Here is a 12,997-nt window from a genome sequence, read left to right as displayed (position 1 = left end):
CCAGCATTCAGAGAAGCTGGTGAAACAGTATTGAAAATAAGACACATCCATCTATTTTGAGAGTTGTTTTTGATGTGTGCATGCTGACAAAATGCTTAAATTTCATATTTTTCTATAAAAGAATCATGAAAAAAACCCCGCCGAACAGATTTACTTAACTAAGTTTTCATGAAACTAAGTCTCTGTAACATATTCTTCTCAGACAGAAAACAACTTGTTTAGGTTTCCGTCCTAACATAGATTCAGCTTTCCTTTTATTATGCCACAACTATTACATTTTAAGGAACTGTACCTATTTTTCAAGATCCATCAAAATTGAGTATATTTTTACACCAGTAGAGTGCTCAGTACTCTTCAGTTGAGCAACAAGAAATCATAATTGTTTTCAAATTTTGAAAAAATCATTTTATGCTAAAGAACTTGCTCTTTCCCCCGTCACATTTAAACAAATCTTATAAAAATGCATTTCATGTGTACAAGATGAATTCATAGACTCATGGAATGGTTTGGGTTGGAAAGGACCTTATAGATTATCCAGTTCCAACCGTTCTGTTGTGAGCAGGAACACCTTCCACTAGACCAGGTTGCTCAGAGCTCCATCCAACCTGGCCATAAGTACTTCCAGGGTTGGAATATTCACAGCTTCTCTGAGCAACCTGTTCCAGTGCCCCACCACCCTCCCAGTAAAGAATTTCTTCCTCGTATCTAATCTAAACCTACATATAAATCGGTTCCATTGTTGCTTTTTCCTGTAGGTGTTTTCTACAAATAAAAACTGTAATCCATTTATTTTCTCAATCTTTTGATTTTATCATTTAACATCACTGAAATTAAAGATGTAAATGAAAGTTTTAGCCACAGGAGAGAAGATGAAGCCAGCAAAACATGGACTTGGACCTTGAGGGAAAGACCCAGAAACTTTCCTCTTTATCCTTCTATAGGACCTTACATGTTCAAAACGCTGTGTGAGCATTCATTAGTGAATTAGTGATTAGTCTTCTTTCATCCCCTCATGCTAATTACTGAGAGAAGCAAAATGTTAGTAGCACTAATGTGCATATACACTGCACAATGTAGTACTCTGTCACATATTAATTAGTATGAGAGTAGGAGAGAAAAGTGTTTTAGGAAATATTCCAGGAATAGAAAAGGAGCAGGAAGGGAAAATCCTGTTACAAAATACTTGAAGATAAGAAGATTTAAAAAACAAAAACAGAAACAACAAAAAACCCCAACAACAAAAAAAAAAACAAAAACAAAGAAAAACAAAACAAAAAACCAAACAAAAACAAACAAAAAAAAACCAACAAAAAAACCCTGAAGAAAATATTTTTAATTGTCATAGTGAAAGGGGAAGTATTTTTTTAATGACGAATATTCATTCCTTCTCATTTAACTTGTTGCCTATATTCAGACAAAAGAGTAACTGCCTGAACATCAATTAAATATTAGTAAGTCATCTTTCATTATAACCCTGTTTGTTCCCCATAGTGAGCTTGTAAATCACACAAGTTGAGCACTGTGCTGTCCTCAGATGCCCTGCAGGGTGAAGACTGATTTCTCAAACATTTTTTGGAATCTCTCTCTTCCCCTAGGCATTCTCTAACTGGAATTTTAATGTGATTTTCCAATGGTTTGTTCTGTTTTAGAAGTCTGTGGCAATGTTTCCTTTTAGCTTTAATCAATTTTACCAATGATTTTCAATAAGAAATGCAAAACTACAGAATGGTTTTAAGAACATCTGTTCATTTGCATGAGGGAAAATCTTATTTTGTCTGTTATTTTTCATTCCACTGGTAACTGACAAGTGGAGAAAGTTGCATTGTCTTGTGGCAGAGGGGAGAGAAATAAGAACTACTTTTTTCCCATATATATATAAAGCAAAAGTTATACAGTTGTTTAAAATTCTACCAGAGACGTTGTGTTGAAATACTTCAAAAGAAACAATCAAAGACAAGAAATTATGACTGTTAAAAAATAATTTTCCCCAAGATGATCATTCTCATTAAATAAAAATATCAATTCCTGTACATCAGTCTTACATCCTTCAAAGCCTCATGTGAAAGGTGGAGTTAAATTTTTCAAAAAATATGAATGCTTAGTCCAGTAAGAACTGATTTTTCTCCCCTTACCTCTTTGAGGTTTGAAATCTTTATGGTATGGGATACTGCTTAAAAATGTAACTAACATCTGGCTTCTGAAGTTTTTAGGCACATGAAGAAAGACAGAATATCCTATGAAAAGTCAAGGTTGATTAAGAGAAGAATGCAGCCATGTGAAAAATCACATTACCACATATGATTTAAAAACATAGATGAGGACTTAACAAAATAAAATAATAATTTGATGTTTATTCACCCACAGATTCAAGGATATGCTTGAACATTGCAAACTAATTCAATGGACTAATATGGTCTGTATTAATTATGCACATTCCTTCTGAACTGATTTGTCAGAAAGCTTCTTCCCTGACAAACTATTTTTTCTTTCTTTCCTTGAGTCCATTTCAGCCACCTTCATGTCTTTGTTAGCAAAAGAGTTACTTTGATGGCAATTGCTCTGATATGTTTATTTTTTTTCATAAGTACTTCATAATCTGACATTTAAGGGCTTCCTCATATCACAAATATTTTGAACAATCAAAGCAGCAGCAAGCACAGCTGAGTTCTCTGTAAAGTCCCTAAACAGACCTATTACATTATATAAACAAATGATGAAAAGCAGATATCACTTATAAATGGTGTTGATCAATATCTCTATGCATTTCAAATAACTGAATTTTGGGTGAAGGTCTCTGTGTTCTGCAGTGAGTCTCTGAGCTATAGAGATAGCTAAGGTAATTTTCTAGGACTTTTTTTCACTGTTAATTATCTGTCTTTCCCAAGAGAGTCAAAAAACCATCTCTGTTGTAGAAAAAATATCAGATTACATGGCAGAACAATATAATGAATTTAGATTTTAATACTCAGCTTTTAAGTTTAATTCAAAGCTCAAGCCTTAACACATTTTGCTTCCTCTAATTAAAAAAAAAACAACCAAAAAAACCCCAAAACAACAAAAAAAAATCAAAAAACTAAAAAAGGATGCTATGCTTCTAGAATTGCAGGTGGCAGATATTGAATCGTATTTGAATGAAGAAATAAAATCTTGATGACAACAACAACAACAAAAAAGTCACTGCAATTATTTTTCCCCACGTAAGTAATTGAAATTGCGAATACTTTGTGAATATATTTTGTTCTGAGATATTTAAAATTAATTATAACCTTCTAAGTCTTAGGTTTGTAATTTGCAGCTTTCTGCCTGTGAATTGTACTGGTATACTACACTGAGCCCCCCTACTACTGTAGCCAAGTCATGTTTTGAATGAAAGTGAAATTATTTATTTCCAACATTTCAGTCACTTTGTCAACAGTGAAGTTTAGAGCCTGGAAGGTAGCAAAAGAAACAGATAAAGGGAAATATTTAGAGAACATAATATTTGTTTACATGATAAACACCATTCTTGCTTGTATCTTATAGATGCTGCTAATATGGCAAATCTCCAAATAATTTTCTTGAAAGTGTACATTAAAATGTGTCAGCCATAAATCAAGTGAAACATTTGAGATTTCTTCATATGTTCAGAGAAGTATACAATGTAACTCTCTTGTAGAAAATGATGTTGGTTTGTTGGTTGTTGCTTCTTTTTTTTCTCTCTTTTGGTACTTAAAGAATGATATTTCAAAGCAATGAAATAATAAAAGAGATATATTTTATTTTCTGGAATCTTCAGGGTTGTTTATTTAAAAATATATGTATGCTATGAGAATATAGATACTATTTTAAGAAGACTCAAGAAACACATTTATGACTTCATATAACCATCAGTCTTACTGCCTGGAGTATTAAAAACTGGACATTTCTATACGTTGAAGTTGATTTTACTTTCATTGTTTCCACATTAACTTTCTTGGACTACATAATGCATTCCATATGGACAATTCTATATAATAGTAGCTTAAAGTATATGCAAGGCATGAATAAACAGATATAACAGATAACATCTAAAACAAGCATCACCAAAAGAAATTGTCAGACATAGTAGATCTATAGGAAAATAATATCATGAAAACATCTACACAATTTTTATCACAAAGCCATTGAGATCTGGCAGGCATCATCCCTGGGATTCCAGCATCTGGAATAAAGCCAGTGAAAAAACCCACAGACCCAGAAATCTTTAGGGTATTTTCCTTACTGGAGACACTAGCTAGCAGTGACTTTCCTCCAGCTCTGTGCTGTGCATTGTGCCAGGTTTTCTTTGCTCTATTTATTAAGCTGGCGACACAGGTAATGCTAATTCTGGCATTGCAATTCCGTTTGCAGAAAAACTTGGTTGTTCCAGTCAGAAAAGCCAAGCTGAGAAAGTGGCAGCATACTGATCATCTCTCAATAACTTTCCATCCAAACTTCCTCAGGGAATGTAAGTGAGGAAGGGGACTTTCATCACAAAGCCAGTGAATGAACAGTCAAATCTTAAAAGCAAGCTTTCATTCAGGTTAGTCATATCATCTTCTAATCTGGGGGACTGGTAGGTCCAGTGTGCTGGAGTAACTAAGAAACCATGGAAATGGAAAACTTCAAGTGATGGAAAGGATAATTAAAAGAACAAGGAGACTAAGATTCTTATTGAGTTTTTATGTCCTGTCACACCACATGCAACTCTGCAGAGAACTAAGGCACTGCTCAAGATCCACTGAAGGTATCCTAGGCAGGGACAGTAGTTTATTTAGATGTGTAGAAAACATGCTAATAGAGGGATCCAGATGTCATCAAGTCCCTTCCCTGGCCCCAAAGTAGGATACACTGAGAGGATGTAACAGGTGGACCTGGTATAGGCAGTACAGGTCTGCAGCTGACGCATCATGTCAACATCTTCTGTGATATGAGGAGACAGTAAAGGTCTAATCACAAAAAGGAAAAAAAAAAATCTTGCCGTTCCTCCACTTTGTTCTTTATTGAGAAGTACAGTCACTCAGCATATTGGTGAACCTGACTGTCACCACAGTTCCCTGTTAGTTACATCTATGCTAGTAAATTAAATCTGGCAATGGCATGGTCTGAAGTAGAGGCATAAGAGCATCTCTCCCACCCAGAGGTTAGTTTGCTTTTGGGCATGTCTGTGACTTGTGCCAAATAACCCCTGCCTGACCCCAGCTCAAAAGATAGCCAGAGACGCTTCCCAATGTGCAAACAGCAAACCTGAGGAAAGATAGTCACACAAACATAAACTGTGCTGCACCAGGACCACAGAGCAGGATGTGGCCAGGTTTTCTTGTACTAGTACAGTTATAGTCACTAAGAAAATGAGCCAAAAATCTAATTTGCCTTCAACTTTTCTGATCTTTGGTGGCCTGGGATCAATCAGTTCTTTTGGATCAGTCTTCCATACTTTCTGTTGAAAGTATTCTTATCTATAAATGCATATTTCTGATGTCACAGAATGCAGCTGTCACAGGTTTTCAGTACTTGGCCTAGATGAAAAGGATGCTCAGAGCAGAACCTGAGGCTGAGTCCATATTTTTGGAATTCTATTCCACATGCACAGCATGTTACCCAGGGCAGTTCAATGCCAAGGTTGCCTGTAATCTGGATGTAAGTATAAGGAGGTGTTTATTTGTTTTTCAAGAGAAAAGAATATCATGCATTATGATTAGTAGATTGTGCATTATGTATATCTGTGCAACCACTAGATTTTGAAACCATTAATAACCATTTTGATTCTCTCCCAATCAGAAGACTTGAAAAATTTCTTTAAGTCTGCCAACAGCCCTCTAAATACTTCAAAATGTTGACTTCTTCCTACTCAATAATCATATAAGACACCCCACAATCAAAATGTAATTATATAACATTCTAATGACGACTAAAGCAAGTGCTTACATGGAAAATTAATATTAGGAGAGCAACATATTTTTTCCATCTTCTAAATGCAATTTTGCTGCTGGAAATCTCAGAGGAAAGGTACGGCTGTGAGGTGGTGTAGCTCCTTGAGGTACATCAAGGGCTGCTCTTTGAAATGGAAGACTGGTATGTTAAGTGGCCACTAGGAGCCTAATTAACATTTTCACTCAGTACTGCTTTCTTAATCTGAGAGCCAAATCAGATTTGTATTCTAATGCATTGCTTCTAAAACAATAACTCAAACAGAAATATTGCTTGGTCAGCTTTCAATGAGCTGTTAAATGGTAGTCACCTCCAAAAAGTCCAAATACAAATCTCTATCAATGCAGGAGGAAAAAAAGTGTAAGCTGTGATCTGTAAATATATTGTCTCTACCTATCTGCATTTTCTGTTCTCTCTTGCAGTCTGAGCCATTTTCAAACATCATGAAGCACTGCTGAAGAACAAGAGACAGATGAAGATTCCTAGCAACTTTAATAAAAAAAAAATCACTATTTTTCAGTAATTTCAAAACATTAGTCATCACACAAAACCTCTAGCAGGAAACAACTAGACTCTATATGTGCTGATTTGGCAGTACTATGCCAATTTGCACTGGTATCTATAAAATTACCTTTTGCAAACTGTAGGTTCAAAATTGGGGGTGTGCTAGTCCTGATTACAGTAGGCAATTATATGTTCCATATAACAAACTGTTGTCTGACTGTAGTAGTAGTTGTTGTTGTCGTTATTACCCGGTAGCCAGGCAGGTCAGAAACTCAACAAATTACTTTATCATTTAGGAACAGCTTTTGGATTTGCTGAGATCCCTAGAGGATTTTGAGTCTTCTAAACTAATCAAGGATGTGTGATACATAAATACTGTTACGACGTCTGTGAGAGATTAATTTTTCTCCCCACTAATGACCCTCTGGTCAGTCTAAGAACTGAGGAATGCTGTTAGATGAAAAAGCTATATTGCAATACATTGCCTGAAAGGAATTATACAAGATAATGAAATGATGAAGGCCCTTTTCTATGCGTGGTCATACAACTGAAAAATTTTGTGTTTGCATATTGTGATTATTTGCTTTTTAATATTATTTGGATTTGAATGTGTACTAAAACTATTTTTTGTTCCATAAGTTTGTTACTTGCACAAAATTATACATTCCATAGAATATGTAAGGAAAATATGAAAATCTCAAATTAATGTAAAAAAGCTCCACTGGTACAGATGAGGTTGCAGGGGTTTATATCAACTCAGAATCTATCATAGAAATGAGATGTGGCTAATGGTGGTGAAGTGCAGTTCTTTTTGTAAATTGTGGAAGACAAAAATGCAGTATTTTTAGAAGCAATATTGTAAGAGACAACTTATGCATGCATGATATTAATGGCATAAGACAGTAAGCTCTGAATGATTGCTTTTCCTTGCTTGCATATTGATGCATTATTTTATATCTAACTAATATCTCAGATGGGTATCTCTTCTTTTATGTCCGCTATTTATTTAAGATGTTTTCTCCTTTTTCTCTTTTGCACATTTTTTTTTGCCTTGTTGTTTTTAGGGTCTGCACATTTATTCTGGGAATAGGTTTTGTCTGTTAAAATGAGTCATGCCCACCCTCTTTCTCTCATCCATAAAAGCACACAAGCGGGACTGATATGTCCCTTATGTCTTCAAGAGCAGGAAGACAGTCTCTTGCTAGCATATAATTCATTTCATCTAGTAGGGCTCTTATCACAGGTGTACAGTGAACAACACCTACTTTTGCCTTTTTTACAGGTGGGTTTGGTTTTGGTTTGCTTTCTTTTAAATCCCCATGGAAATAACCTGTACTAGATTCACACTTCTTTTATGACTTGTGGAATAATGCAAAGCTGTTCGGTTCCTTACTGTTTAGTAAAATACATACCTATTTATTCTTAAAATTTTTTTCCTGTTTCTCAATTTGTGATGTTAATATTCAGTCCACAACCACACATTACTTTATAGACAGTGTGTTCTATATCTCCAGTGAGAATTTATCTTTCATGATATTTGTAGTAACAGTGCAGTTTTGAGTACTATTGTGCATTTGGTTTGTAGGCAAGAAATATTTCATTCAGTTGCATTTCTTTGTATATCCTTTGAACTGAAACATACTCATAATTCCTATCAGTTACCATAACTGTATTACACTTTGCCCTCAGGATAGTGATGCTTTTGCTCCCTTGAAACAAGCACACCCATGTGATAAAGACATGTGTCATACATGCAAGGAAGCCATCACTCCTAGAGATCATATATTGGAACACATGGGATAAATTTTACAGGTAAGTGTAGCTATCTTAATCAGCAATTTTGACCTTTTTTTTTTTAAAGACATATTTATGGATAAAACCTCACACTAAAACTGGAGCTATTGACAAGATTTAGAAAGTAGGTTTCTTTGGAAAATTAAATGAGCCTAAGTCACTGTCTTTCATTTCAGTCATGGCTACAATATGCAAGATAACCTTTTTGTTCCACTTTCAACTCCCACACTTCACTCACTTTTTCTTCTTAAATTGGATTAGAATCTCTTGAGTGGAATCAATTACCTTGATTCCTTAAAATCTCTGTCAGAGAAAGAAGGTCTCTGAAGCAGAGTGGCAGCAACAATCTTCAGGATTATTTGTCCTTTGTTGTAAAATCTGCCAATCACTTTCCAGGGAGGAAGTGAAAATAAGAGGAGGGAAACATAAAAAACTGTCAGAAAACCCCCACACACTTCTGTTTGTATTTCATGTTTTTAACTTTATTACTATAAGTCTAAAACTATAACTATTTCAAATTTGTGTAATTTGCAATCTTTTAGTCCTTTCACTTTGTCTGCACAGATCTTTGTGAGGTAGACTCATAAGGACATTTTCCTCAGCTAACTGCTGTGTAATAAATCACAACAGCACCACAGTGGATACATGAAGATTGTAAACAACTATATGTCTGAACCTTCAGTCACAGACATAACTGAAATCACAGACATACAGGGAAACGCAGTTTGTACACTATAATCTGAAGTTTTGTCCACTGATTCTAATTGAACTTGCGACTAAGTCTGCATAAATTGCATACAGAAGGATCAAGAGGGAGACATGTAGAAGGGAAAGCAAATGTATAATGCATATGCAGCAGTTCAATGAACAAAAGGGATCTGATGAATACTTTATAAGCCTAATTTATAAGTATGCCTTGACTCCCTCAGTGTGCATTGTTTAAATTAAAAGTTTATGCATCCTGTATCACATTCTCAGATTTTATCAACACCTCAGAGTGCTTTCTCTCATTTCTAGCAATGGAATCTGTTTCTTGTACTCCTTTTACAGAGTAAAATGAGCCCTGATGCTAAGATACACATAGAGGATATTGCTGTGAACTTTCAAAGTGTGTTGGCTCATTTGCTTCAGTTCTTCTCATTGCTCAAAAATCTAACATATACAGGAAATTTTGTCACCTTAGTTATGATGCTACTGCTAATCACTTGATGAATAAGTTGAAGATCTCACACAGTCAATGTAGGCCAAGACAGAGCAGCTCAATAAAAAGGACTACATTAGTGAATGTATAATTTAGACTTCTGCCTTCTCAAATCATTGTTCCTGCAAAGTAAAGGGAAGGATAAAACTCACAAAATCAAGGAATATGCTGAGTTGGAAGGGACCCACAAGCATCATCAAGTCCAACCCTTAATCCTGCACACGACTACCCTGACGAGTAACACCATGTGCCTGAGAGTATCATCCAAATGCTTCTCAAACTCTGTCAGGCTTGATGTTGTGAACACTTCCCTGGGGAGCCTGTTCCAGTGCCCAACCACCCTTTGGATGAAGAACTTTTCTTCTACTATCTAGTCTAAACCTTCCCTGACACAACTTCAGGCCATTCCCTCAGGTCCTGTCACTGGTCACCACAGTTCCTGCCCTTCCTCTTCCCCTCACAAGGAAGTTGTCAATTGCAATGATGAGTTGCTCTCTTTAAGAACTGCCAGGATGGACATCTGTCTTTATGGAAGAGTAATACTTTCAAAACCTTAGCTTAAAAATACCTCGCTTAGGAATGGCATGTTCTAAACTCAGAGTAAGCCTTACCTCCTCATCCAACGAAAAAAGCCTAAATAGTGCCTGGAAACTTATAGGTAGAAAGCCTTTAGCTGGCATGAGATTAAGTGAATTACATTAATTTTCAGGTCAAAAAGAATTAGCTATGTATTGAGAAGAATTCTCATGTTCTCAAAGTGCTTCATTAACTACTGACTTCACAAATGCACAAAATGAACCAAGTTAAGGATAAAAAATATTACGGGCAAGTCTATGGACTTGCACATTTGTCCAATGCATGACTTTAGCTCCAGACACGTGGTGAAAGAAAAAAGACCATGAAAGCTACAGACTATCTCTAAAATTAAGTAGTGTGTACACAAAACTCGATGGGCTTGATGCTCCTTGTGAGTCATTTCCAACTCGGCATATTCTGTGATTCTGTGAAAAGCACGTAATCCACTGTGTTTCTCTAACAAGACATCCTGCCAAAAACTACCATCAAAAGGCAGCCCTTTTATGCACTGAAGAATATTTGCCAGATCTTTTCCAACTGTAATATACTATTATAATGTCTGTATATATTTTTTACTTCCCTAAACATAGGTGTATTGAAAAACTAATTTAGTTTAGCTTCCAGCCAAGTTACGTTTTAAAGTTTTCATGTCTTAGCTAATTTGTTTTGCTGTAAAATCTACATCTTCAACCAAGTTTGGTCATATACTCCCTTTTTTAAGAAAACGCTGAAGAATTAAATGCTTTATGGGCATGACATTATAAACTCATGCTCATATATTAAATATAAAATACATTTGATTATGAATCTGTATTATTTCAGTGATATAATTCAGCATTAACACTGACCTTTTTTGTCTTCGCTTTAAAAAAATGAACAGTATTACAGTAAACAAGAGTGGATTTATTTAGGAAATGTGACATTGGAGCTCATATAATTACTTTAGTCACTGAAGCACTGTCTAACTATTAGAGACTTAACTGAAGATTTAGGTAAATCAGATGTTTCCTTAATTAGCAAGGGGGAACCTAGTGGTGTTGTCACTAGAATACTATAGGAGTATTAGCAAAATAATGTCTATAGGGAAAGTGAGTAACAAACAAGAGGTACAGATATTTGCTGCCAAATAAACACTGTAATTATAGCATTAAAAACCTCTAAAGAAATATTTGACAGTAGCCTGGCCATTTCTAGTATAGCACAGAAAATGAAATAAACACAAAACAATGAGCTGATAAAGATCCTACAGAGCAAAGGTCCTGGGTCCTCATGACTGTGCAGATTAATTTACATGATTCCCAACACACAGCTCCAGATCTCAGATCTCTCACCTTAGGGATCAGCAAACAACAAAGATCCTGTAACTGTTTTGGATTTTTGAATATTCAAACTGCAAATTCAAGCACCTGAAAAATTAGATTTTAAAAGATCCACTAGAGAAGGTTACACTTTCTACTGGTGAGACCAGAAGGAATATTTTCTGTTTCATCAAAATGAGGAGAAAAATCCCTCAGCCGAATATTTTTGAGTCCATAGCCCTTCGGAGGAGAATGACATTTTCTATGGAAATCTGTGCTACACTATTAGATTAAAATACATGAGGCAGGTACGTATTCAAGGACATAATATATTCATGATGGAATAAAAGAGAAATGTCACTGTAGCACAAAGAGGTTAGTAGAGGTTATTCTCTTAAAATCTTTCAGATCTGGGGGAGGTGGGGAGGGAGGCATCTTTTATAACAAAAGGTCATTTTGGTCTAGCAGTCTAGAGCTATTCAGCTAGACAATCTGTTTTGCCCTCTACATTTATTCCATTCTTTCAAGTCAATGTCTTTAGTATTCAAAACCAGCTAGAAGTAAATGTTTATTTGGAATGTCAAATAATTTTTTCCTTCCTTACTTAAAAAACACACACAAAATTATGCAAAAACACATATATTATGAAAACATACATGTATATAAGGCATGCATATATACATAAAATCTCTTAGGTTGGAAAAGACCTTTAAGATTTTTGAGTTAAGCAACAGTGCCAAGTCCACCACTAAATCATATGCCTAAGTGCCATATGTATGTCTCTGAAATACCTCCAGGGATGGTGACTCCACCATTGCTGCAGGCAGCCTATTTTGCTGCTTGACAACTCATTCAGTGAAGAATTTTTCCTGGTATACAATCTAGAGCTCCCATGGTGCAACTTAACACTGTTTCCTTTTGTTCTATTGCTTATTACCTGGGAGAAGAGACTGACACCCAGCTCAATATGATCTCCTTTCAGGTAGTTGTAAAGTGTGACAAGGTCTCCCCTGAGCCTTTTTTCTCCAGGCTAAACACCTTCAGCTCCCTCAGGTGGTCCTCATAAGACTTGTGGTCCAGACCCTTCCCCAACTCTGTTGCCCCTTCTCTGGACACACTTCAGAGTCTCAATGTCTTTCTTTTAGCAAGGGGCCCCAAAACTGAACTCAGGATCTGAGATGCAGCCTCACAAGTGCTAAGTACAGAAGGGTGATCACTGTCCTGGTCCTGCTGGCCACACTATTCCTCCCACAGGCCAGGATGTCATTGGTCTTCTTGACTACCTGGACACACTGCTGGCTCATGTTCAGCTGTCAACCAGGAAGCTTTCCAGACACTCTTCCCTAAGCCTGAAGCATTGCATGTGGTCATTGTGACTTAAGGGTGGGACCTAGCACTTGGTCTTGTTGAGCTTTATACAATTGGTCTCAGTCCATCAAGGCAGCCTGTCCAGATCACTGTATAAAGCCTTCCTATCCTCCAGCAGATAAACATCCTGCCCAACTTGGTGTTGTCTGCAAACTGCCTAGGGGTTCACTTGATCCCCTTGTCCAGGTCATCGATGAAGACACTAAACAGGACTGGCCCCAACACTGAGCCTGGACAACATCGGCAACAAACTGGATTTAGTTCCATTTGCCATCACTCTCTGGCCCTGGCCAGAGCACCAGTTTTTTATCCAGCAAAGAGTGAACCC

The sequence above is a fragment of the Pithys albifrons genome, chromosome 1, assembly GCF_047495875.1.
Source record: "Pithys albifrons albifrons isolate INPA30051 chromosome 1, PitAlb_v1, whole genome shotgun sequence".
NCBI lineage: Eukaryota > Metazoa > Chordata > Aves > Passeriformes > Thamnophilidae > Pithys > Pithys albifrons.
The sequence above is the reverse complement of the archived record's forward strand: the minus strand, read 5'-3'. Positions refer to the sequence as shown.